Here is a 24,221-nt window from a genome sequence, read left to right as displayed (position 1 = left end):
CCCGGGTAACTACAGGTATATCCTTGGCTTCCAGGATCCCATCCCCTAATACTTCTGGATATTCCAAACCATCAGTCCCAGCCAGACCAGATAACCAATTCAAGGTAACCCTCATTTCCTGGAGGTTCTGTTGATTGTCACAATCCCAGTGTCCATTTTCATATTGGTCATAATGTTCGTTGCTAGCAAAAGAAGATAATTTTTGCTAGGTCAGAAAATGAGTTTATGAAAAAGATGTTGAGCTGGTCACAGAATTCTTGTAAGGCTGGAGAAACTAGAAAAGGTATCTGAAGCCATATCATGCTGCATGACTGATGATGAAACTGCTGCCACTGTTGCTGCTGCCACCCCAGTGATGTCTCTTCCATGCCAGGGACATGACTTTGCAATTATTTCCACCTCTGAAAGCAGAGAGCTTTGCTGCTGTTCTCACCATCAAATGAGATTCCACTTTCAGCCCCCTTCCTCAAGTTGCCCACTTCCGAATCAAAGTTTCAACACCATTGGATTGGCTGTGTCCTCGCTACAAGGAAGACTGGAAATTGGACTTTTCTGGATTCTACCTTGAGGTCAGGGTCACAAGCCTGAAGATTTTCTAAACATAACAATAAACTCCTGGGAATAATAAATGCCCACTACAACAGGCCTGAGGTTTACAGCAAATGCAGGGCCAGCTTCCTCCAGCAATCAGGTGGGCCACTCTGAAGAAGTCAAGTCAATGAAAAGGTGAATTTTAGCCTAATAGTCTGTGAGCCCTGCAATCAGCTAGGGCTGTGTGGATCACTCACCAGATGCCCCCAGGTGTTCATGGGGGTGTTCCCAAGCTGGGACACTGGTTAGTTCTGCTTTCAGAGGCTGTGCCTGCTCCTCTTTCTCCAGACCCACCTCTTCTTTTAGTCCTAAAGGAGAAGACCAGGCTATGTTATATGACCCACTTAGCAGATATTTTGAGTTGCTTCCCAAATGGAACCTATGCTCAAGGCTGAAAATTAGTCTCCTTGTGTGTCAGCCTCTGCTGGCTGATCTTAAGGAAGAGTTCCCTAGTGTTTAGAAAAATATTACTTTCACTGATGTGACCATAATGAATTGAGCTTCCGTATGTTTCATTCTTTGAAAGAGGTCACGTCCAAAAAGCAAAGGTAAGAGCCAAAATTTAGTTGAAAGGCTTGAATTTCACATTAAGCTTGAATTTCTTGGCAACAGTGAAGATCATCAAACTCCTGAGTCCATGTGAGCATTTATTAAATTCTGTTTCCTATGTCCACTTCCCAACATTGATAGACTAAGCCCTCATTTCTCCCAAGACCCTTTAAAAATGCCTTGAATCTTGGCTGTTCCTGATGATGCTGTCTGTTTTACTGGTACTGCGTATAATTCCTCTTGGGAACCCAGGCGTTCTTAGACATTATCCTGCATCAGAGTCACCTGAGGGGCTGTTAAAACACAAATTGTGGGACCCACCCCCAGAATTTCTGATTCAGCAGGTCTGAGGTAGGGCTGGACCATTTGCATTTGTAAAAAGTTCTCAGCTGTGGCTGTTATGCTGGTCTTGAGACAGCACTTTGAGATCCACTGTTCTACAGGTTCTAACTGAGGACACAGGAAGGGCAACATAGTCCCTGTTTGTAAACCATGGGCCTGGGCAATGATTACCTTCCCAGGAGGCAGAGAACAAGCATAGACATTCACAACAGGAGCTTTAATTTCCTTTTCCTCTCAGGCCAGTGTCTTAGAACACAAAGCAAAATGTTCCAAGAGGAAATCAGCCGGAAGATGTCCATTCAGTCTCAATCAGCGTAAGTATTAGACCATCTCCGAAACAACTAGTATCAAGTTCAGTGGGATGTGACAGCAAAAACTCCAATAACAAGTGGCTTAAAGCAGACAGAAGTTTACTTCTCTCATATGAAGTCCAGAGGTAGACAGTCCAGAACAGGTGTTGTGGCTTTGTAGTCTCTCTGAGGACTCAAGCTTCTATCTTTTTGCTCCTCTATCTTTAGCAGGTGAGTTCTAGTATCGAGGGCACCCTAAGCTCCAGGGCCCCTGGAGCTCTGGATGTCACTGGACTTAGAAGCAAATGGGAGAAGGCAAAATAACTCTTCCCCTTCTTCAGTCATCTTCTTTTAAGAGGCCTATGTCTGCTTACATCTCATTATCCTGTGTGTAGCCACATGGCCACACCTCACTGCAAGGCAGGCAATGCAGTCAACCTTAATCACATTGGAAGGAAAGAAGGGATATTGACTGGCAAAAAGTAGTTTGTGTCATAAAAATCTTTGGGCAGTCCTTAGTGGTGAGTTGGGTTCATTCAACACCTGTGGAAAACCAGAGTCATATGGCTCTATGTCCTATTTTACTATATTGGGAACAAACTCAGGAATACAGTCTCTAGCCTGGACCATAAAGCCCCCTGATCAGAAGTGAGGAGCTGTGTCTTCCCACACATTGAAACTAGTCTAGTTTCAAGGGGTGAGAGCATGTCTGCACCATTTCTGGTAGGCTCTGTCTCATGGATGCAGTTCCTGAGTGGATTCTGTGCCCTGGTGCTTTATACATTAAGTAGTCTCTTTTCAATTTGGGGGATCCTCAGAGTAGTGATGGGAGTGTTGGGAGGGATGAAGGTCTTGTAATTTCTTACTGTTAGTTGCCCTCAAATGAACTCATGTAGATGCTCTGAGCCTCCCAATGTTGTTATTACTGTGCCCTTGTGGATAGCCCGTTGCAGTAGTTATTCTGGTGTGAACATGGAAATTCCCTCTGCCACTGTCCTGGATGCAAAGTTGTAAATTCTGTGGGTGAAACCCAGTCATGAAGAGCTCTTATATGCTCTTTCTAGGCCAGAGAGGCAGTCCTTAGCAGATGGCAGACCTTTACAAAGACATCACATGCTTCCATTCCAATTCATACAGGCTTTCAGCTGAATGGGGACTTTGCAGTCATATCTCAGCTTCAGTCAGCAAATCTTCCACCAACGCAGTGGGCAGGGCCTTTGTTCTGACCCTCAGGGCCCTCTCAGGACCACCCCTCTCAGTCACCCTCTTCTCCCTTCCCCTTTCAGAAGGCCCTCACCTGCAGTGTATTGTATCCTAGGTTCTTCTCCCTCACCCCAGGTCCCTCCTCCCCTCTGCCCCTGATGTAAACTCAGGCATGGTTTGGGGTGAGTTCTTGAGCTGATACTCTTGGTGTCCTTATCTTTTGGGTGTCCCCAATACTTGAGAATCATCTGTAGTGTTCTCCTTAACCCTATTGAGACACTTTTTCCACAGATAAAAGCATCCATTCCTATGACATTAAGCCTGACTTCCATTAATAAACCCAACTATTCACCACCAGGAGCAGCTTTGGCTTGGGCAGTAAGTACCATGGAGAGAGCCAAGTGAACCTTGGGTCCAGCACCACAGACAGTTCCAAGACTGTACCTACTTGGCAGTCTGTGTGGCCTATTTTTATCTGATATGAACAAAGGCAGATTTAGATTTTATGAAGTTGGAAACTCATATAATTTGGGGAGTCCTCTTTCACACAAAATGAAAATTTTTTAATTAAAATTAGTTATAAAAATAAGGGTTTTTTTGAATAAGAAAAGTTGACAACTATCATAAACATTATGAAATCCAGAAAAACAACATCATCTTTGTATTAATTATTCTCTGATGCTTTTTGCCTACTTGTTTTGGTTGCATACTCTTTGATCATCTCTTTATTAACTGATAACATTTATATCATTTTCTATTCATAAAATTTGAATATAATTTAGTCACATAGTTAATCAAAATGTGTGTTTTATTATTGAACATTTGGATTCAGCACCAATGAAAACAGAATCCTCCAATTACAATGTTACACATAGGATGACTGGAAATTTTTTTCACAGACTAGCACCTGGCTCCATACACATCCAACTTTGTTTCTGCAGCACTGTGCACACTGCCAGGCACTATAGGACATTTTAATATGATGATATGATATGATCTCTAGCCCTCTCTCTGCCTTTGTACATAATGCTGAGTGAACAACAGGAGTATTCCTGGAAGGACAGTATAATATCACTGTATAATGAAGCAATGGCACACACTCATGTGAAACCCACTGAACCAGACTGAGTGTCTCTCTAACCCCAAAGTGTTCCTGGCAGTTGAGTGCTACCCTACATATAAGAAGGTGTGGTAGAGGAGATGCTAGGGTGGAGAGATGCGTGCAGGCTTATCCAATTTGGGGCAAATAATTTACTTTTCCAAATTTTCCAAAAACATAAGATCTTGTGAACACACTTCTGAGATCCAAGTGAGAGAGAGGGGCTTGGAAAGTGCTGTATATGACCCACATTTATCTGTCATCACAGGAAGATATTTTTCAGTTTTACAAGACTTAAGCCTGTAATGCAGAGAACCAGAGATTTCTGAGGTCCCTGTTTTCAAATGATATCATGTGCTCTCTGGAGCATTCAGGTCACTCTTTAGATGGATAGCTGTTACCCCTCCATTCAAGAATCTCTTACTGGAAACTAACTATGTGGTAGAGGCACGGAGGGCACAGTTTGGCATCCAGAATGAACCAGAAACATTTTTTACTCACAGTCAAGTGGAGAAGACTAAAATAAATCAACCAGGCATGGTGTGTGATAAGGTATAATTAAGGTATTAAGGGATCTGTGGGTTAATATTTGTAATTGCTGCTTCAGCCTCCGTTGCCCTCAGCTCCGTCCAATAATTCCCTGATTTTGTTTTATGGAAACTGCCCACCTCATGATCAAACACAAGGTTTGGGTGCCTACCCTCCTAGCCTCTGGGGTGGGTCCAGATAAACAAGCCAGGCCACATGGCCCTTATCACTCATTCCTCTGGCTATAATGACTGGCCCAGGGACACATAGGCCATGTGAGGAGCCTATTTCTAGGGTTTCTGGGAAAGAGGGATTCCTCTTTTTTTGTGAGGAAGCTTTTTGGCGAGACACCCGCTTGTCCCCTGGAAAGCATGACATGAGAATGTGAGGCTTGCACGTGCCACAGTCATTTGCAATTGTAAGGGAAACAACTGGAGCTGTTCAGAGAACATGGTAGGGATCTTCAAGATGAATCAGACAACAGGGGAGGCAGAGGGGAATAACAAAAGGAAATGGAGTCCTTGGCATTATCATCAGAACCACTTGATCAGGCCTCACCTGAAGGCTGATCTACTCATGGACTTTCCTAGGGACTGATGGGTAGGAGGGTTATTTGAATGGGCAAGATATAGAAAAGGCATCCTTTTATCATGAATTTTAAAAATAAACGCACTAAAGTACAGAGACCAATACAACAAATTCTGTGTCCACCCCAGAACTAACAATATGCTATTATGCTTAATTCAGATATTTTAATTTTTTTATGAGGGAACACATGACAGATAGAATTTGGTCTGCATTGTGGTATTTCTCAGTTTGATTTCCCTCCCTCTCCCTTTCCAGAGGCAGCCACTAAGAAGAACTTAGTATGTATCCATACCATTTATGTTTTTGTACTTATACTAAATATCCATCAACATTATTTAGCCTGTGTGACTGTGTGCTTTTAAATTCCATCAATGGCATAACACTAGGTCTATCATTCTGCCTTTGTTTTCTAAGTAATTCTATGTGCTACTTATTTATTCATACTTGTACATTTAGATCTAGATGATTCCCTTTTAATTGTGTAATATTACATCAGAGAAACATGCCAGGCATAGTCATTGTCCTCCCTGTGGAAACATATGTACTTTCCATTTTGAAGTTCTTCCAAATAATGTCTTATGAAGATCTCGTTATTTCCATGTGCAGGAGTTTCTCTAGACTTAGAATTGAAAGAGCTGGATCCAAGGGTGTGAAATTTTCAACAATTCTCGGAGAAGAAGGAAGGAGAGGCAGATAGCATTTCATTTTTACTACTAAGGGATGCCTCACTGTGTTTCTATTAATGCTTATCTTTTTGCCTTAAATTCTATTTTGTGTGATAGTAATATAGTTGCAACAAATTTCTGGTTAATGTACACACGATGTTACCTGTTTCTACCCATTCACTTGCAATTTTTTTGCCCCTCTATGTTTTTTAACTGTACAATGACATACAGAAGTTTATTCAGTTTATACAAGTAATTTCTCAGATTTATAAAGTAAAAAGCTAGACTGCCAGAGGAAAAATTCCTTACATTGATATCAAAATATCTTCTAGTCCCCATAAATCATCTGCAACCACTTGATAGAAAAAATATCCACAACCATATAGGTCATGCTTTTAAAATGCTATTTGTATTCAAAATGCTATTTGTAATTCGACTTTTAAAATGCTATTTGTATTCAGTTTGTTTCAAACTGAGCAAAACAATGCAACTTTTACTTTTGTATACATTTAAAAATTATATTAATGTTCCTTCTCATTTCGACTCATCCCATTACCAATAAAACAGGAGTGAGATAAGAGGGGAGAAGATCCTTGACTGCTTCTCATTTTCCTTGAAATAAACTAATAATTCATTAAAATTTTAATAAGTCATTATAAGGATAATAAAAGCCTCAAAAGCTTTTTAAAATAAAATTATATAGTAAATAAGTAAATAAGCATTCAAATGTTAGTAACCTAACAGGCCCTAATATAGCTTTCAGACAGTTTCATATTAACAGGGAAATAGCACAGGAAAGAAGTTTCCCAAGAGGGACTTATTTTAAACATAAATCATAGCTTAAATTACTACTATACAGATTATACTGAGCAAAGACAGAAAGAATGAATGCTTTCCTCCGTTCATGAACTGTATAAGGCTACATTACGAAGTCAGATAATGGACTGTGAATCACCTACCATACCGATCAATCATGTTTATTTAAAGTTTTCTTAATATTAGACATTTTTAATGGGGGTAGGAAAAAGTAAACAACCATTTCGCTTCTTCTCTTCTTCTACTCTAGCCACATAAGCCAGTTGTAATGGATGATACAGGTTTCAGCTGCAATTTGTAAAATATTCCAAGAACTGCCATAGTCCCAAGAACTAGAGAAAACTGCCACCCACAAATCACCTACCAAAGTAAATATAAATACAGTATGATTCTAATTTTCTTTCATACAATCCCAGACAACCCCAAATAACTTTATAAATACCTTATAAAAAAGGAATTTAAAAAGCTATCAAAACTATTTAAAATATTTAAAATATTTAACATATTTAAATGCAGAGTGGTCAAATTTCCTTCAATCAGGCCAGAAATCATCACAAAAATTATGATCACAGTTACAAGCAGAATGAGTGGCATACTTAAATTTAGGACAACCAACCCCATGTAACTTTTAAAAATGCAATCATTTACTCAAATATACTGTAACTAGAAATTATAGGAATACAGGAAGTAAAAATAAGCTTGCGAGTGAAATTTCTAGAAGCTCATAGAAACCATCCCATCCCATATTGCAAATGCAAAAGGAAAAACAGCTCTCATAGAATTAAGAGTACTCTGGTCATTGTTGTTCGTTTGGTCCTGCAAGGTGTTAACCACTTTCACTTCCCGTATCTCAAAATTAGCCACAGGAGGAGCAAGTGGATCTTGTTCATTATGAGGACTGGTTGGCTTTTCAGGTACGTCAGATCCTCTTCGATTAGGAGGTCTCAGGAGGAACAAGATCACTGCAGTCACCAGTCAGGCCATCAAGATCATAGTAGCGCTGATGCCATTATCATCACAGGGTCCTGGTCATTCTTGCAGGCATCTGTCTCTGTGTAGCAGAGTTGGGGCTGCCACAACAGACTGGTCAGCCTTCTCATCGCATATTCATGAGAACAAACATGTTCATAAGGATCAAGCCCACTTTCTGCCATGATTACCCAGCTTGATTTTACTTGACTGTTTAAATACATCTGGAGGCTGGGAAGTCCAAGATCAGGGAATTGGCAGATCTGGTGTCTGAAGAGGACTCGCTGTCTGGTTTATAGATGGTGCCTTCTCACTGTGTCCTCATAGAGTGGAAGGGGCTGTCTTTTTTATATTTTAGATATATCTTTTCTATGTAACATATTGCTGAAAAATTTATTTTAATCCAAACTGATAGCCTGTGTTTAGATGGGCATAATTAGTCTATGGTTATTCACTGCGACTGAGGACATTTTGAGCTTATTTCATTACCTTATAGTCTATACGCCATGCCTTTGTTTCACCCCCTACCTGCTCACCTGCTCTCTCTCTCTTTTTTTTTTTTTTTTTTGCCTTCCATTGCATTATCTTATTTCCCTTCCCTTTCTTTTACTGATATGGCAAATATCCATTCTAGTCTAATTGTGTTGTTTACATTTACAATTTTAACAAAATACCTAATTTTATGTTTTTCCATAAAACTTTAAAGTTGATCATCCTTCTTTCCTTCTCCAAAACAAGATACATACTTAAGCATGTGTAACTTTCTCCAAGATTTACATTTCCAGAATCTGTTATTGTTGTCTACTCTTTTAGACATACCTTATTTAAAATCCTAAATATAGTTACTACTATTGTTTGTAGTTTGAGCTTATTGAGCTCTATCAGTATACTTCTTTGCTTAAAATATTTGATTTCCAATCTTTCCTTCTTGTTGAAGTTAATCTTTTGAAGTAGTTCTGTGTAGGGGAGAGCACTCAGTCTTTATAAGATTGCGTTCAGAAAGTGGCTATGTATTTTAGTTGGGCAGTTATTTTCTTTCAGCACTTTTACACTGTGATTGCTACTGACATTTATTGTTTTTGAAGATAAAAATAGCCTGACACTTTTTGCATTCTTTGGTTGCCTTTAAGCTTGATCTTTATTATTGATGTACAGTTTCATTTTTACCCTGCTTGGCACATGTTATGCTTTTGCCAGTCTGTTAATTCAAGTCTTTAGTTCTGGAAAATTCTTTACCAGGATCTATTTCAACGATGCCAGTTGACAACAGAAATCCAGAGTGTGGATGTAGGAGGAAAGCCCGGGGAGTGTAGTGACAGGGAAGCCAAGAAAGGGTTTCCAGAAGGAGAGGAGAGTCATCTGGATCAAATGCTGCTAATGGTCTATGAGGAGTGGAATGGAAACCAGCAGCTGGCTGACAGGAAGGTGGCTGGGTCATCTCTTGCCCCAGGCTTTAGAGGGGAAGGCTTGAGGGTCTCCATCCTTGGCTTTGACTGGGCACCCCCAGGACTGTCTAGAGCCCCATCCCTGTTTGGAACCTGACACTCAGCTTGGAGGAGAGGTCTGCATGCCCTGTAGCCTGTGTGAGACCCAGGCTGCACTGAGCCTCTTGGCAACATCAGGCCTGAGTTTGGGTCTGGCCCACAGGGCAATGTTATAAAAACCAGAGTAGCTTTCCCCAGGAGGGTCTGGGATTCATTCTGGCTCCCCAGGGCTTCTAGACCTAGAAGTCATCTGACAGTGGTGAGACGGGGAGCTGGTTGGTCCTTTTGCAGTCCTCATTTATCTTCGCAGTTAGGGGCAGGCTCCACACCTTCAGGAACCAGGAGGCCACTCTCACCAAAGCCCAGACCTCATCCCAGCCTGCCCCATGGCTTCAGAGCTGAGAACCAGGCAGCAGAAATGACTGCGTGGGGAAGAGCTGGCAGCTGGCTCGGAGCTGGGTGGCTCAGTTGGGAGTCTTCTTTTGCCCCTAGGATCCACTGGGACAGGCCCCAGGGTTGGTAGAAGCCGTGGAGAGTTCTCCCATGAAAGCCCAATCCTCATCCTCATCCTCACTTCCTGGGTAAGGAGTAGGCAGGTTCCAGGTCTCACACGCAGGCCCTGGAAATGATGGAGTGGCAATGGAAAGGCCCCTCCCTGGGAAAAGGACCTGACAGTTTGCAGTTCTTATTTGTCCCAAGAAAGAATTTTGCTGGAAAGGAGTCCTCCCACCAGAGTGAAAGGGATACAGAGGAAAGGATTAGGTTGGGAATGGAATGATTTATATCTTTGGGGGAAATTTAAGGAAACACTGCTCTCTGTCGCCCACTCAAGCAATCAAAATATCAGACCCAGCTCTGGTCCTCACAATGTCCCCATCTTCAGCTTTGACTGGCCCCCCAATGACTGGCTGGAGCCCCATCCCTGATTGGAACCACACATTCAGCTCTGAGGAGAGGTTTGCCTGCCCTGTGGCCTATGGGAGACCCAGCTGCACTGAGCTTCTCAGCAACACCAAGCCTGAGATTGGGCCCAGTTCATGGGGCAGTGTGAAAGGAAAAGAAATCTTGGGACAAAATCAGTAGGCCAAAGGGAAAAGTGAAGCTGGGAGCTGGGGGCAAACCTGTCTCTCATTTTATTGCTAAATGAGATAGCTACAAAAATTAAAAAAAAAATCCTCTCTCCCTCACAATTTGCCCACTGGGAAATTCCTTGTGGGCCCCAGTGTCTCAACCCTAAAACAGTTCTGTTGAACTTCACCCCAACAAAGTACACTGATAGCTTCTCTTCATAGGTATGGGACAAAGAACAGGACTCAAAGCCATCCCTCTGCTCCCCTGAGACAAATGCATATCTGATTGCTTTCTCTGCCCTATGTTTATTTTATCTTATGTAAAAGTGCAGATCCACTGAGCTAGATGAATTAATAAGTGACTGTTCCTCTACCCCTCTAGCACAGAGAAAAGCTGATCAGACTCAAAAGAATGCGACTGTTTGCCTCTTATGAAGCCACACCTTTTAAAAATGTCTGCCTCTTTCCCCATTAGCTGCCCTTTCCCCTCTAAATATTGAAGTCCTCAAAATCATCTTTGGAGAAAGGCACAGACCTGTCTCTCCGGCATGAGTCCTTAATCTCGACAAAATCAACTTCTAAATTGAGACCTGTCGCAGGCTCTTTTTGGTTTATAGCAGCAAACCTGGAAGCACAGAAAGGCAGATCTCAAGCAGATGAACACTTACAGCGGGCCGTGATCCAACCACGGTCACTTAGTCTGAGTGGCGGGTGAGGCAGCAGACAATAGAATATGTCTGGAACTCAGAGCCACTTCCTGCCGCAGCCAAGCTGCCCCTCAACAAGTTCACCATCTTGGTTTCTTAGGGCAAAATTCAGCGTCTGGGTGTGCACTGCCCTCTTCTGGTCAATCGGTTGTTAACACAAGCAGCCAAGAGCTCCCCTTTGGAAATAGCAGGAGCTCTTCCCAGTTCCGATTTTTCTGCCAACCAGGCTTGTTTCCACACAATGACTCATAAGTGAGATAATGAAGGGCAAGAACAAGTTAAAATATTTACTATAATTTACATTTGGAGGAAAAACTTTAGTCTTACATTGCCTGTAGAAAGAATGTGTCCTACAGAGGATTTTGCAGTGGCTTAACCCCTTGTATTTCTTTTTGATAAAACACACATTTACCTTTTTTTCTGATTATACAGAAAATTTATTTATTGAGACCACAGAAATATAAGAAGCATGGCTTTGGTGTCATTTAGAAAGTGAACATGTGTCTAAGAATTTTCAAGGTAGATTGTAAACACTAACGTAACTGATCCATCCATCTTTGGATTTTCATTGAGATATTTACTAAGTCCATCCTCCAATGCTTTTGAGGACATGAAAGTTAAAGAGATAAGAATCTTGACCTCAATAAGCTATATTGTTTTTAAGAAAGTTAATAATGACTGTAAAAGAAGGCAAACAGGGAAATGCATGCTCGCAAAAGCTGCTAGTGCCAGGACCAGGCGCCTTCCCCAGTCCAGCGGCTGCAGGGTGGGTTGCTAAGAGCTTACCCTGCCCTCTTCTGCAGACAATTGCTGGCACATTTCTGAGGGGTAACACTACCCCCTTCACCCTTCTCATCCAGGGTGGCCGGTAGCCAGTGATTGAGGGGTGTAGGGGTAACTGCCCAGCCGCCTTGTCTCTGGGTGGGACAACCTCTGTGGTTCACATCAGTGCCTCCTGCTGGATCAGCATGAGGCTGATTCTGCTGAGGCCTGGCTCCTTCCTCCACCCATTCCCGCTTCCTCACTGCCCTTCAATGTCTCCCCGCACACTCCTTCTGTAAGTTCCCTGCTCAAGGATCTCTACTTCAGGCTCTACTGCTACAGAATCTAGACACAAACATGTGCCATCAACAAGGCCCAGAAAAGATAAGGTCCAGTTTCAGGATTAGGGAGAATTCGCCTTGAAGGTCAGGTTAGATCTGGGCATGGAAGAACTGTTCATCTAGCCTACTGACACATATTGACTGAGTGCCTTCAATGAGTTGGGCACTCTTCCAGGCCTTGGGACATAGCAGCAGATATGACAATCTTGTTATCACTGGCACAATAATTCTAGCAGAGAGGGAAAGAAACAGGAAATGCATAATGGAGAATAAGATGAATTCAGTTAAGTTCTTTTTTTTTTTTGGAGACAGGGTCTCACTCTGTCCCCGAGGCTGAAGTGCAGTGACTGGATCACAGCTCACTGCAGCCTCGACCTCCTGGGCTCAATTGATCCTCCCACCACCTCCTGGGTAGTTGGGATACAGGTGTGCACCACCACACCTGGCTAATTTTTTTTTTTTTTTTCAGAAATAGGGTTTCTCCTTATTGGCTAGCCTGGTCTTGAACTCCTTGGCTCAAGCGATCCACCCACCTCAGCCTACCAAAGTGCTGGGATAACAGATGTGGCCACCGTGCCTGGACAACTTATGTTCAATAGTGAAAATAAAATATGGCAACCAGCTACTGTCACCAGATCCATTTTCCTACACTTCTCCAAAAATTTACCCTTGAGAAATTACGTGATTCATTTATCTAGTTATAACCATTGGAACATTTCTTCTGTCATAATTCTTCATTTCCAATGGTACTGGCTCAGTCAATGTCAACTTCCATTGAGTTCCTGCTGAGGATACTCACTTTAAACCATGGCATTGACCACCAAACATTTTTCAAATATTTATTCTACAGTCTGTATTTGGGGCCTGGCACAGTAGCTCACACCCAGCACTTTGGGAGGCCCCAGCAGGAGGAGCCCTTGAGCTCAGGAGTCTGAGACCAGCTTGGGCAACATAGTGAGACTTCATCTTTATTAAAAATAAAAAAGAAATTAGACAGGCGTGGTGGTGCATGTCTGTGGTCCCAGCTACTTGGGAGGCTGAGGTGGGAGGATCACTTGAGCCTGAGAGACGGAGGTTGCAGTGAGCTGAGATTGTACCACTGCACTCCAGCCTAAGTGACAGAGTCTGCCTCAAAAACAAAACAAAATAAAACAAAGCAAAGCAAAACAAAACAAAAAACAAAACCCAAAATAAACCAAAGTCTATAGTTGGGATCTTGAAACAGTCTCTGGGATTTCCACATAACATTACAAGCATTGAAGCATTTTGTTTGGGTTCTGGACTCACTGCAGAGAGGCAGCCTTTCTAAAGCAGTGGTTCCCAATCTTTTTGGCATCAGGGACTGGATTCCATGGAAGACAACTTTTCCACGGACTGGGTGGCAGGAGGATGGTTTTGGGATGAAACTGTTCCACTCAGATCATCAGGCATTAGATTCTTGTAAGGAGAATGCACCTAGATCCCTCGCCTGCGCAGTTCACAATAGGCTCGAGCTCCTGTAAGAATCAAATGCAGCTGCTGATCTGACAAGAGGCGGAGCTCAGGCGGTAATGCTTGCTCATCCGCCACTCCCTCCTGCTGTGCAGCCCAGGTCCTCTGGTCTAAAGGACCAGGGGTGCTCTAGTTGCTGCCCTTGCTGGCAGCCAATACCTGTGGCTGCCCAAGAGATGCCCCTGGGACAAAGGAACTGTGCCTTTGAGAGAACCCAGGGTCGACGCATCCTGTACAGCTGCTCTCTTGATTCCATTCTCTGTGCCAATGTCCTGCAACCACACTGTCCTTTGATCCTATAAGCCTTCCTAAGGCCTGCAGCCTCAGGAGAGAAAATGTCCTTTTTTTTTTTTTTTTGGCCTATAAGCCTGGTGGCAGGCATGTATTTTATTCATCTTCCTATGCCTCATGGGCACAGCAAAATCCCATTACACAGGAGTTAACCAGTGAAGTCGGTGGAAATAAGTGAACTTCAGGGTCCTCCATAACGCCCACTTGCCCTTTTCCTTCTTAGGATCCCAAGAACCAGGCCAGAATCCTCTCTCTATTCAACAAGCCTCTAGCTTTCCAGCCACTGTGCCTCGGCTCAGCCTGTTCTCCCGCTCAGAGGCTGCCTGGTAGAACAGAAAGGAACCCCAAAGTGTGTAACTTAGGGCAAATGGCTTCTCTGTAGAAATACTGCATACAGTGTCCAGCTCCTATCAGTATACAGTAGGTGCTCAAGATACTTCACTCTCTAGCTGTCCACATTACAATAGACCAAATGTTTGTGGCCCCCTCCCCACCCAAGTTCGTATGTTGAAACTTAACTGCCGTTGGATAGTATTAGGAGGTGGGGCTTTTGGGAGGCAATTAGGTCATGAGGGTGGAGCCCTCATGAATAGAATTAGTGCCCTTATAAGAGAGATCCCACAGAGCTCCCTTCCTCCTTCTTGCCATGTGAGGACACAGAGAAGACGGCCACGGATGAGCCAGGAAGTGGGCTCTCACCAGACACCTTGATCTTGGACCTCTGCAGGCACCTTGATCTTGGGCTTCTCAGTTTCCAGAACTATGAGAAGTGAAATTCTGTTGCTTATAAGCCACCTGTTCTCTGGTATTCTTTAAAGCACCCTGAACGATATCCATCTTCCACCCAGTACACTTTTTGTTTCTTTTACTTTAAGTTCTAGGGTACATGTGCACAATGTGCTGGTTTGTTACATATGTATACATGTGCCATGTTGGTGTGCTGCACCCATTAACTCATCATTTATGTTAGGCATATCTCCTAATGCTATCCCTCCCCCCTTCCCCCACTCCACAACAGGCCCTGGTGTGTGATGTTCCCCACCCTGTGTCTAAGTGTTCTCATTGCTCAATTCCCACCTATGAGTGAGAACATACGGTGTTTGGTTTTCTGTCCTTGCGATAGTTTGTTCAGAATGATGGTTTCCAGCTTCATCCGTGTCCCTACAAAGGACATGAACTCTTCCTTTTTTATGGCTGCATAGTATTCCACCGTGTATATGTGCCACATTTTCTTAATCCAGTCTATCATTGATGGCCACCCAGTCCACTTTTGAAAAGTCTTCCTCTGTTCCCATAACCTAACAGCCCACCTTGCAAATCTCACCTCCTCCAAAAAGGCTCCTGTGATGACTCTGATGCAGACTGACCTTGGAGTCAGAGTTATTTTTCTCTAATTTGTGTGGGATAGGATCTTCCTAATGTAAGACTTAACAACTTCACAAAATTGAACATTCCTTTTTTTAACACTTGGGTTGTCATTAGGGCTTTTCCAAATATTCTGATCCTTTTCTTTCAGGGAACAGAGTTGGGTGACTTTGGCCCGAGGTCCCTGAAGTTGGATGTGACCATGTGGCATGCAGTGGTCAATGAACAGCAGGAAGCTGAGCCACTTTGTTGTTGAAACACTAAAAATCTGTGTATTTGGCATGCTCTTGTTCCCTCTGCTGGAGCAAAGAACAATGTGCACATGTAATTTGAGCCAGAAACAACCCTCTTCAGCACAATGTAGCTCATTATGACTGTTGCACCTAGTTTACTCTCCTGAGATGAAATCTGTAGTATCTATGTGTCTGTGTATGTGTCTGTATGAGTATGCATATATATTACTTATTTTTTTAAAGGGATTATAATGATCTAGCTGCATTAGAAAAGGGGGAGCATTAAATTGTAATGCTTTATATCCAATAAGTAAATGCTCTTATCGGACAACACTAGGAGACATAAGGAAGTAGATGCTTGTACCTACATATCTCATCACCTCAATGCAGCAGTTGCAAGTACAGACTCTTGCCGATGTGCCAGTGACTCAAAGACCACTGTTGTCACTGACACGATTACCCAGAAATACCAACCCATCTTAGGAAAGTTTTTGACAAGAGAGAGTTTAATCCTCCCTCGATTGGCAAAGCAGTTACATTCCTGGGAAAATGCAGTGGATTTGAAACTATGCCCCAAATACTTTGTGTTTAAGTAGTATAAACAGGAGTTGCATTTTTTTTTTTTTTTTGCTGGAGTCTTGCTCTGTTGCCCAGGCTGGAGTACAGTGGTGCAATCTCAGCTCACTGCAACCTCTGCCTCCCATGTTCAAACGATTCTCCTGCTTCAGCCTCCCGAGTAGCTGGGATTACAGGTGCCCGCCACCATGCCTGTCTAATTTTTGTATTTTTAGTAGACACAGGGTTTCACCAGGCTGGTCTCGAACTCCTGACCTTAGGTGATCCACCTGCCTCGGCCTCCCATAGTGCTGGGATTATAGGCTTGAACCACTGTGCCCGGCCCGGGAGTTGTATTCTTGATCTAGGTTTAAATGTAAACCTACACTTGGCCTAGGTTTTAAGTAAAACCCTATGTGTTTTTGCCTATGTAAAGGTCTATTAGGACATTGGAAAGTTGTGCAGGATATGGGACAGTTCTTTCTAGTGTGACCTGCCCTGAATACTGCAGGACATCCACTATCCCTGACCCTGCCAGATAATGCAAGTAACACCCCAGCTCCAACTGTCATGATGATGAAAAATGCCCCCAGTATTGCCAAAGTGGCCCTTAGAAGCTGGTTTTTCCCTTCTTGAAGAGCACCGAAGCCTTTTTGAAGAAGGATGCCACCTATGTGTCATCTGGATGCCTAATAATAGCACCCAGCACTAAGTTGGGTTGAAGGTAGCTTCCCGACTCTGTTGAACCAAGTCTTTAAAGCCAATTCTGTTAAGCCGGGTTTGTCTCGCCAGCACATGATGAAGGGTTGTTCCTATGGACTGAGCCTCCAGGATTCTATCTGTGATGGTGGGACTGGGGCCCATGAAAGAGGACAGCACAGTGGCTACCCCATGGGCTGGGTAACACAGAGATGCCCTCTGGGCCAGCACCCCCAAGTGCCATGGATATTTCCAGAGCATCCCTAAGTTTCACTGGCTGTGAGACCTCATCCACAAGGCCTTCCCCTACCTCCTCTGATGATCTCTGGGGTCGCCACCTCATCAGTGCCTTCACAGCATTCCTTGGAGATGGCAGTGCATGGCTGGGCTGGCTCAGCTGAGAACAGCCGTCCAAGCAGAACAGGAGCACATTGGAGGCAACATGTATTCTCGGCTACTCTGAAGAGTGATGTTTCCAGATTCTGGTGGCCCTCCCTCTCCAACACAGCATACCTGGCTGACCTCCAGCTTGGCCCTGGAGGGGTTTCCCTCCTCCCTTTTTCTCCATAGCTTCATTTGAGAGCGGGATTCAGGAGGATTCTCCTCCACCAGCAGCTCACTTCCTGTTTGCATCGTTCGGAAAGCCAGGCAAGATCTGGGGATAAGTAACCCCTGCCCCCTGCATTTAACAGCTCTGAGGATTTTCTAAAAGGCTGATCAACAATCTGATTCCTGGGGACTCTGCTCTACTCTCTAATTTCAGAAAGCATGTTGCACTGTGGCCCTCAAGTGGGCATCCTGCCCTTAAGAGTTCCCGTCTCTTAGCATATCCTAGGTCTCAGCTAGTTGGCGGCTTTCCTCTGCTTGTGAAGGTAAACAACAGTAGCAGAAGGTAGAAGCCAGCTGTTCCTTGCCCCCAGGCCTCATTTCTAGGGCTGGCACTCCATGATGGCAAGAGACATTATCTCTGGCAGACAGCAGAGGGTGGCAGGGGACTGAAGATCTCATTTTGCCCATTTATGCGATTCCTCTGCGGCCCCAATCTTATTTCCTGTCATGTTCCCACCTTCTGCCTCTGTTCATACATAAGCTTTAGCACACGGCAGACATTTAGCACACGGCAGACATTTGACATTCTGCAACTCTGCAAGATGTTCAGTTTTCTGATTATTGAATACCTAGACCTTCTTAATAAGCCTGAGCTTCATTTCCATTCTCATTTCCGGTAGGCCAGCTTGAACCAAACCATACTGCTTTCATAAAGAAGCTTACTAGAAAAAGAAAGAAATGGGAGAGGCTATAGTGTGTAGGGATTTACATTGCATAATAACACTTTAAAGAAATTAAGGAAGTGATTACTGTGAAAGTCAGAATCATTGTTAATTTGGGCAGCAGAGACTGGACTGTGGGTGGCCTGGGAAAGTTCTACTTCTTGATTTGCGTGCTGGGCTTCAAGGGTATTTAGCTTATAATAATTCATCAAGCTATGCATTTTTGCATACTGTGTATATATGTATTTATTTTCCAGTAAAAAGTTAAACAATCCAATCAAAAGGCAGAGATTGTCAGGCTGGATTAAAAATCATGACCCAACTTTAGATTCTAAGAAACAAGTAGGTTGAATGTAAAATAATGGAAAAAAAGACGTAGCGGGTAAACAACAACCACAAGAAAGTGGAAGTGGTTATAGATATGCACTTAATACTGAAACGTCAAAACACACCAAGCAAAATGGACAGAAATGTGAGAGAAAGATAATTCGACTATCATTGGATACTTCAGTACCTCACTCTCAATAATAGATGGAACAACCGGACAGAAGATTGCTGAGGAAATAGAAGACTTGAATAATACTCTAAACCAACTAGACCTAACAACATCTACAGAACATGTCACCTAACAACAGAATATATACTCCTCACAAGTACACATAAAACACTGTCCAGGAAAGATCATATGCTGGGGCATAAAATAAACGTCAATACATTAAATAGGGTAGAATAATAAAAAGTGTGCTCTTCAGTCACAATGAATAAAATTAGAAATCAATAGCAGAAAAAATCAGGAAACTCACAAATATGATATAATACTCCTAAATAATAAACGAGTCAAGGAGGAAATAAAAAAAGTATTCAGGAAGTGGCTGGGCACGGTGGCTCACACCTGTAATCCCTGCACTTTGGGAGGCCGAGGTGGGTGGATCACCTGAGGTCAGAAGTTCGAGACCAGCCTGACCAATATGGTGAAACCCTGACTCTAGTAAAAATACAAAAATTAGCTGGGCATGGTGGCACGTGCCTGTAGTCCCAGCTACTGGGGAGGCTGAGACAGGAGAATTGCTTGAACCCGGGAGGGGGAGGGTGCAGTGAGCCGAGATCACACCACTGTAATCCAGCCTGAGTGACAGGGCAAGATTCTGTCAAAGACAAAAACAAACAAAAAAAAAGAATTCAGAAACTACTTTGTGGTAAATGAAAATAAAGATCAATATATCAAAAATTTATAGGATGCAGCTAAAGCAAAACTTACAGGAGAATTTATCATTGTAAGTGTCTATATTCAGAAAGAAGAAAAATAAAAAAACTTGTATGTAAATGTTTCAAGCAGCATTCTTCATAATAGCCCAAAGTGGAAACAACCAAAATGCCATCAACTCACAGATGAACAAATGTGCTATATGATACAATAGATTGTTAACTGGCCAGAAAAGGGAATGAAGTACTGATACCTGCAAAAGCATGGATGGATCTTGGAAATGCTATGCTAAGTGAAAGATGCCAGTCACAAAAGAATATACATTATGTGATTCCATTCGTGTGAAATTCCAGAACAGAAAAGTCTACAGAGACAGAAGGTGGAATAGTAATTACTTAGGGCTGAGGGAGGACGGGGAGGTGGATACAGGGATGATTGCTAAAGGGTGTGAGGTTGCATTTTGAGTTAATAAAATGCTCCTAAATTGACTGGGGTGATAAGTGCAAATATCTGTGAATATACTGAAACCACTGAAGTGTACACTTTAAGTGAGTGACTTGGTTGGTATCTGAATTACATATCAATAAAGTTGTTTTTTAAAAAGTTAAAAAGTGTTTAGAAACATTGCTGTAAGTACCTTTGAATACACGAGGCAGACATATTTGGGAGGATCTGTAAATTCAGATTTAACCAATATAATAATATTAAACATTAAAAGTTTAGTTTTACTCATCTTTATCCAATGTAAACTGTATTTTATACTAATACTATAATAGAATAAACTCCACTTTTTATATTTAATGTCTTCAGCATTTTCTAATATTTCAATTCAGTTTTTGTAATTAGTTATTTTAAAAGTCTGTATACAATTTCAAGGAGTGAATTTGCTAAAGTTTATGTAATAATTCTCCCTATCCCCTGTAAGAAATTGTCAAACCATTTTCCAAAGTGGTTGTACCATTTTGCATATCCACCTGAAATAGATCAGAATTCCAGTTGCTCTACATCCTCACCAGCGCTCTATGTTGTTAGCTTTTAAAAAGCTATTCTGGCCAGGCACGGTGGCTCATGCCTGTAATCCCAGCACTTTGGGAGGCCAAGGCAGGTTCGAGACCAGCCTAGCCAACATGGTGAAACCCTGTCTCTACTAAAAATACAAAAAATTAGCTGGGTGTAGTGGCAGGCACCTGTAATCCCAGCTACTCGGGAGGCTGAGGCAAAAGAATACCTTGAACCACAGAGGCAGAGGTTACAGAGGCAAAAAAATCACTTGAACCCCAGAGGCAGAGGTTGCAGTGAGCCAAGGTCATGCCGTTGCACTCCAGTCTGGGCAACAAGAGTGAAACTCCGTCTCAAAAAAAAAATCATGTCTTTTTCCAGTTTTTCTTCAGCTATTCTAATAGGCGTGCAGCAAGATCTAATTATAGTTTTGATCTGCACTACTCTAATTATGCTGATGAATATCTTTCTACGTGTTTATTTGCTACTCATATCTTTTTGGCTAAATATCTGTTCATGTCTTTTTCCAGTTTTTCTAAAAGTTGGCTAATTTGATTTCTTATTGAATTGTGAGAGTTTTTAAAATCCATATTATTTATACAAGACCTTCATCAGATATGTGATTTACAAATATCTTCCCCCAGTTTGTTGCTTGTCTTCATTGTCTTAACCGTATTTTTAGAAGAAAAGACTTTTAAAATTTTTGTCTAGTTTATTAACTTTTAATTAATTAATTTTGTTAATTTTGTTCACAGGGACTCTTTTTTGTGTGGCAGGAAATAGGGAGATGTTGAAGAATTTTGAGCAGGGGAGCAACATATTAAAAGAGACATTAGGATAAAAATTGGTTTGATTGTAGACAACAATATAAATTGAAGTAGAAATAAATCTAGGGTAAGAGAAATTAGCTGTTACAATAAATTAGGCATGAAACAAATGAGGAATTTAGGTAAGTATGGTAACAACCAGAATTATACCTTATTAAAATTTCATCTATCTGCTTAACTAGAATCTGCTAATGATTGAATAGATTTTCTTATAGCCAGGGTTACTTTGGATGACTCCAAAGGGAAATCCAGAGATTTCCCTGATCAGCAATATGAGGGGGCCCAACCTCCTTAATCCTATTTGGCCTGTTCCTCGAATGCCCTTTTTAAGAAAATGTGTATTATGGTTTTCCATTCAGTCAGGAAACATAAACTTTCTAGGATGCAATTTAGTCATAATGCTTATATCTATTAGTTATTGCTATATCACAAACCACTTCAAAAGTTAGGGTCTTAAAACAACTATCAGCCGGGCGCCGTGGCTTGCTCCTGTAATCCTGGGCCGAGGCAAGCAGATCACTTGAGATCAGGAATTCGAGACCAGCTTGGCCAACGTGGTGAAACCACATCTCTACTAAAAATATAAAAATTAGCCAGGCATGGTGGTGGGTGCCTGTAATCCCAGCTACTCGAGGTGCTGAGGCAGAATCACTTGAACCCAGGAGGCGGAGGTTGCGGTGAGCTGAGATGGTGCCACTGCACTCCAGCCTGGGCGACAGAGCAAGGCTCTGTCTCAAAAAAAAAAAAAAAAAAAACCAACCACCACCAACCAAAAAAACAAACAAACAAACAAACAAAACCAAAACCATTGTTTTCTTAGCTCATGATTCTGAAGATTGACCATTTGGGTGGGAACAGCTGGGTTCTTCTTCTTCCTTCTGGGTCCTCTACTTGGCTACAGATGGCTTTGTTGATCTTGGCTGAGCTCTCTCAAATGTCCTGGTGCCTTGGCTAGCTTATTGAAGCCCAGGCTCAGCATTAACAAGTGCCTTCCATGGTATTTAATTGGACAAAATAAGTCAAAGGCAGCCCAGATTCAAGGAGTGCATACAAGGAGGGGGATAATCGTAGGCATTTTTGCAAACAATCTACTTCGGTGCTTATCTTCAGACCTGAGATATGGTCATGTTTGTGACATTCCTTGGAAAGAAAAGCATCCTAGAGACCTTTCTAGGAGTTATTGGTGAAGGAAGTATTTATAAGGTAAACTTTCATTAAATTCACTGTAGCAGGATCTGGGAACTAGGATCTCAAGGGGAAATCCCAACTCTTGTTTGCTTCCCATAAGAATAAGAAACAGCAGCATTAACAAGTGCTGTACTTTACTACAAATATTAACCGGCAGCAATTGACCCTCTCTGGGACTTTCCATTTAGTTATTTGCTGGAAGCTGTTCCTGTAATTTTCAACAGTGCTGTTACTATGAGATTACTTTTCTTTTAGCTGTGCTGGGTTTTCAGATGCATTAATATATCTTAATATCTCTTCTTGTTGCTTCTCTAATTAAAAGCTTGTTGGATTTCCAAATAAGAAATAACATACACAAGCACTGGTAATACAGGCTGCTAATAATTGGGAGAAAAACCTCAGCAAGGAACAGCATCAACCAGGCATGAGGGATCTTATGATCCGGCAAAGAAAGAGGCCGAGGAGTCTGGGGAGGATTGCAGGGCAGTGATCTGGCTCTGAGCAGCTGGCCTCCCTGAGAGGGGCTGCTGCAGATGGAGGACCGCCAACAGCCTGAATATAGTGCATGTGCCCTGTCCCGAGCTGGATGTTTGAATCCTGGGTCCCAGAGAAGAGCTCATGTGTGTCTTTCCAATCACTGCCTGTATCCTTTCCTGCTTCCCCAAGTCCCTCATTCCTCTCCTCCTGGCAGCTTTTGCCCTCTTTGGTCCAGGCCGCAGGAAACCGTTCCTCTAGTTCTAACAATCGGCCACTAGATGGCACTAGATGTTCGAATTAAAGTGCCTTCCTGAGCTCCACCGGCCCAGGGCGAGGGCAAGCAGGGTCTGAAGACAGCTTCTCAGCCACCGTCATTCTCTCTCCCACTTCGCTCTTCACTTCTCATCCCTTCCTCATCCCATTTAAACATTAGATTCCTTCCAGCAGCGGTGTTTGCGTGATTTCGAAGGTAGGGAAACCGTGTGTTTGGTATGGTGGGGTGCCGGTGGAAGAAAGGGAGTTTGTGGGTTCCACAAGAACTTTAGGTGCCCGCTAAGGACACAGATCTAACTCTGGGCAAGAAAGGCGCAGCGACTGCTTCCCTCTCTCACGCCATGAGCACTGGCCCCTCTTAAGCATCCCCGCTGAGCTGTTCGATAGGCCCCTCACACTGTTACTTCAAAAACTCAATTCTTGGTTGGGAGCGGTGGCTCACGCCACCCAGCACTTTGGGAGGCCGAAGCCGGTGGATCACTTGAGGTCAAGAAATCAAGACCAGCCTGGCCAACATGGCGAAACCCCATCTCTACTAAAAATACAAAAGAAATTAGCTTGGCATAGTAACAGGCACCTGTAATCCCAGCTACTTAGGAGGCTGAGGTAGGAGAATCGGTTGAACCTGGGAAGCGGAGGTTGCAGTGAGCCAAGATCGCGCCATTGTACTCCAGCCTGGGCGGCAGAGTGAGACTCCATTTCAAACATAAATAAAATAGGCCTGGAGCGGTGGCTCACGCCTGTAATCACAGCACTTTGGGAGGCCGAGGCGGGCTCATCATGAGGTCAGGAGATCGAGAACATCCTGGCTAATACGGTGAAACCCCATCTCTACTAAAAACACAAAAAGTTACCCGGGCGTGGGGGCGGGCGCCTGTAGTCAGCTACTCGGGAGGGTGAGGCAGGAGAATGGCATGAACCCGGGAGGTGGAGCTTGCAGTGAGCCGAGATTGTGCCACTGCACTCCAGCCTGGGTGACAGAGTGAGACTCCATCTCAAATAAAATAAAAAATAAAAATAAATAATAAATAAAATAAAATAAAATAAAATAAAACACAAAAATTGAACTCTTCCTTCTCTCCACCCTCTCTCATCCAATCCATTCTTCTTTTTATAGTTCCATCCTCACTGATGTGAATTTTTTGTTTGTTTGTTTGTTGAGACAAAGTCTTGCTTCATCACCCAGGCTGGAGTGCAGTGGTGCGATCTCGGCTCACTGCAACCTTCGCCTCCCATGTTCAGACAATTCTCCTGCCTCAGCCTCTGGAGTAGCTGGGATTACAGGGGCCCGCCACTACACCCAGATAATTTTTGTATTTTTACTAGAGACGGGGTTTCATCATG

At 42.9% G+C, this 24,221-nt stretch overlaps 1 pseudogene; it reads right to left on the bottom strand.

The window, feature by feature from the left end:
* Positions 1-6,990: 6,990 nt before the first annotated feature.
* Positions 6,991-8,853, bottom strand: LOC116812591 (small integral membrane protein 14-like; annotated as a pseudogene).
* Between the last annotated feature and the right edge of the window lie 15,368 nt (positions 8,854-24,221).

The sequence above is a fragment of the Hylobates moloch genome, unplaced genomic scaffold, assembly GCF_009828535.3.
Source record: "Hylobates moloch isolate HMO894 unplaced genomic scaffold, HMol_V3 SCAFFOLD_1, whole genome shotgun sequence".
Lineage (NCBI taxonomy): Eukaryota > Metazoa > Chordata > Mammalia > Primates > Hylobatidae > Hylobates > Hylobates moloch.
The sequence above is the reverse complement of the archived record's forward strand: the minus strand, read 5'-3'. Positions and strand labels throughout refer to the sequence as shown.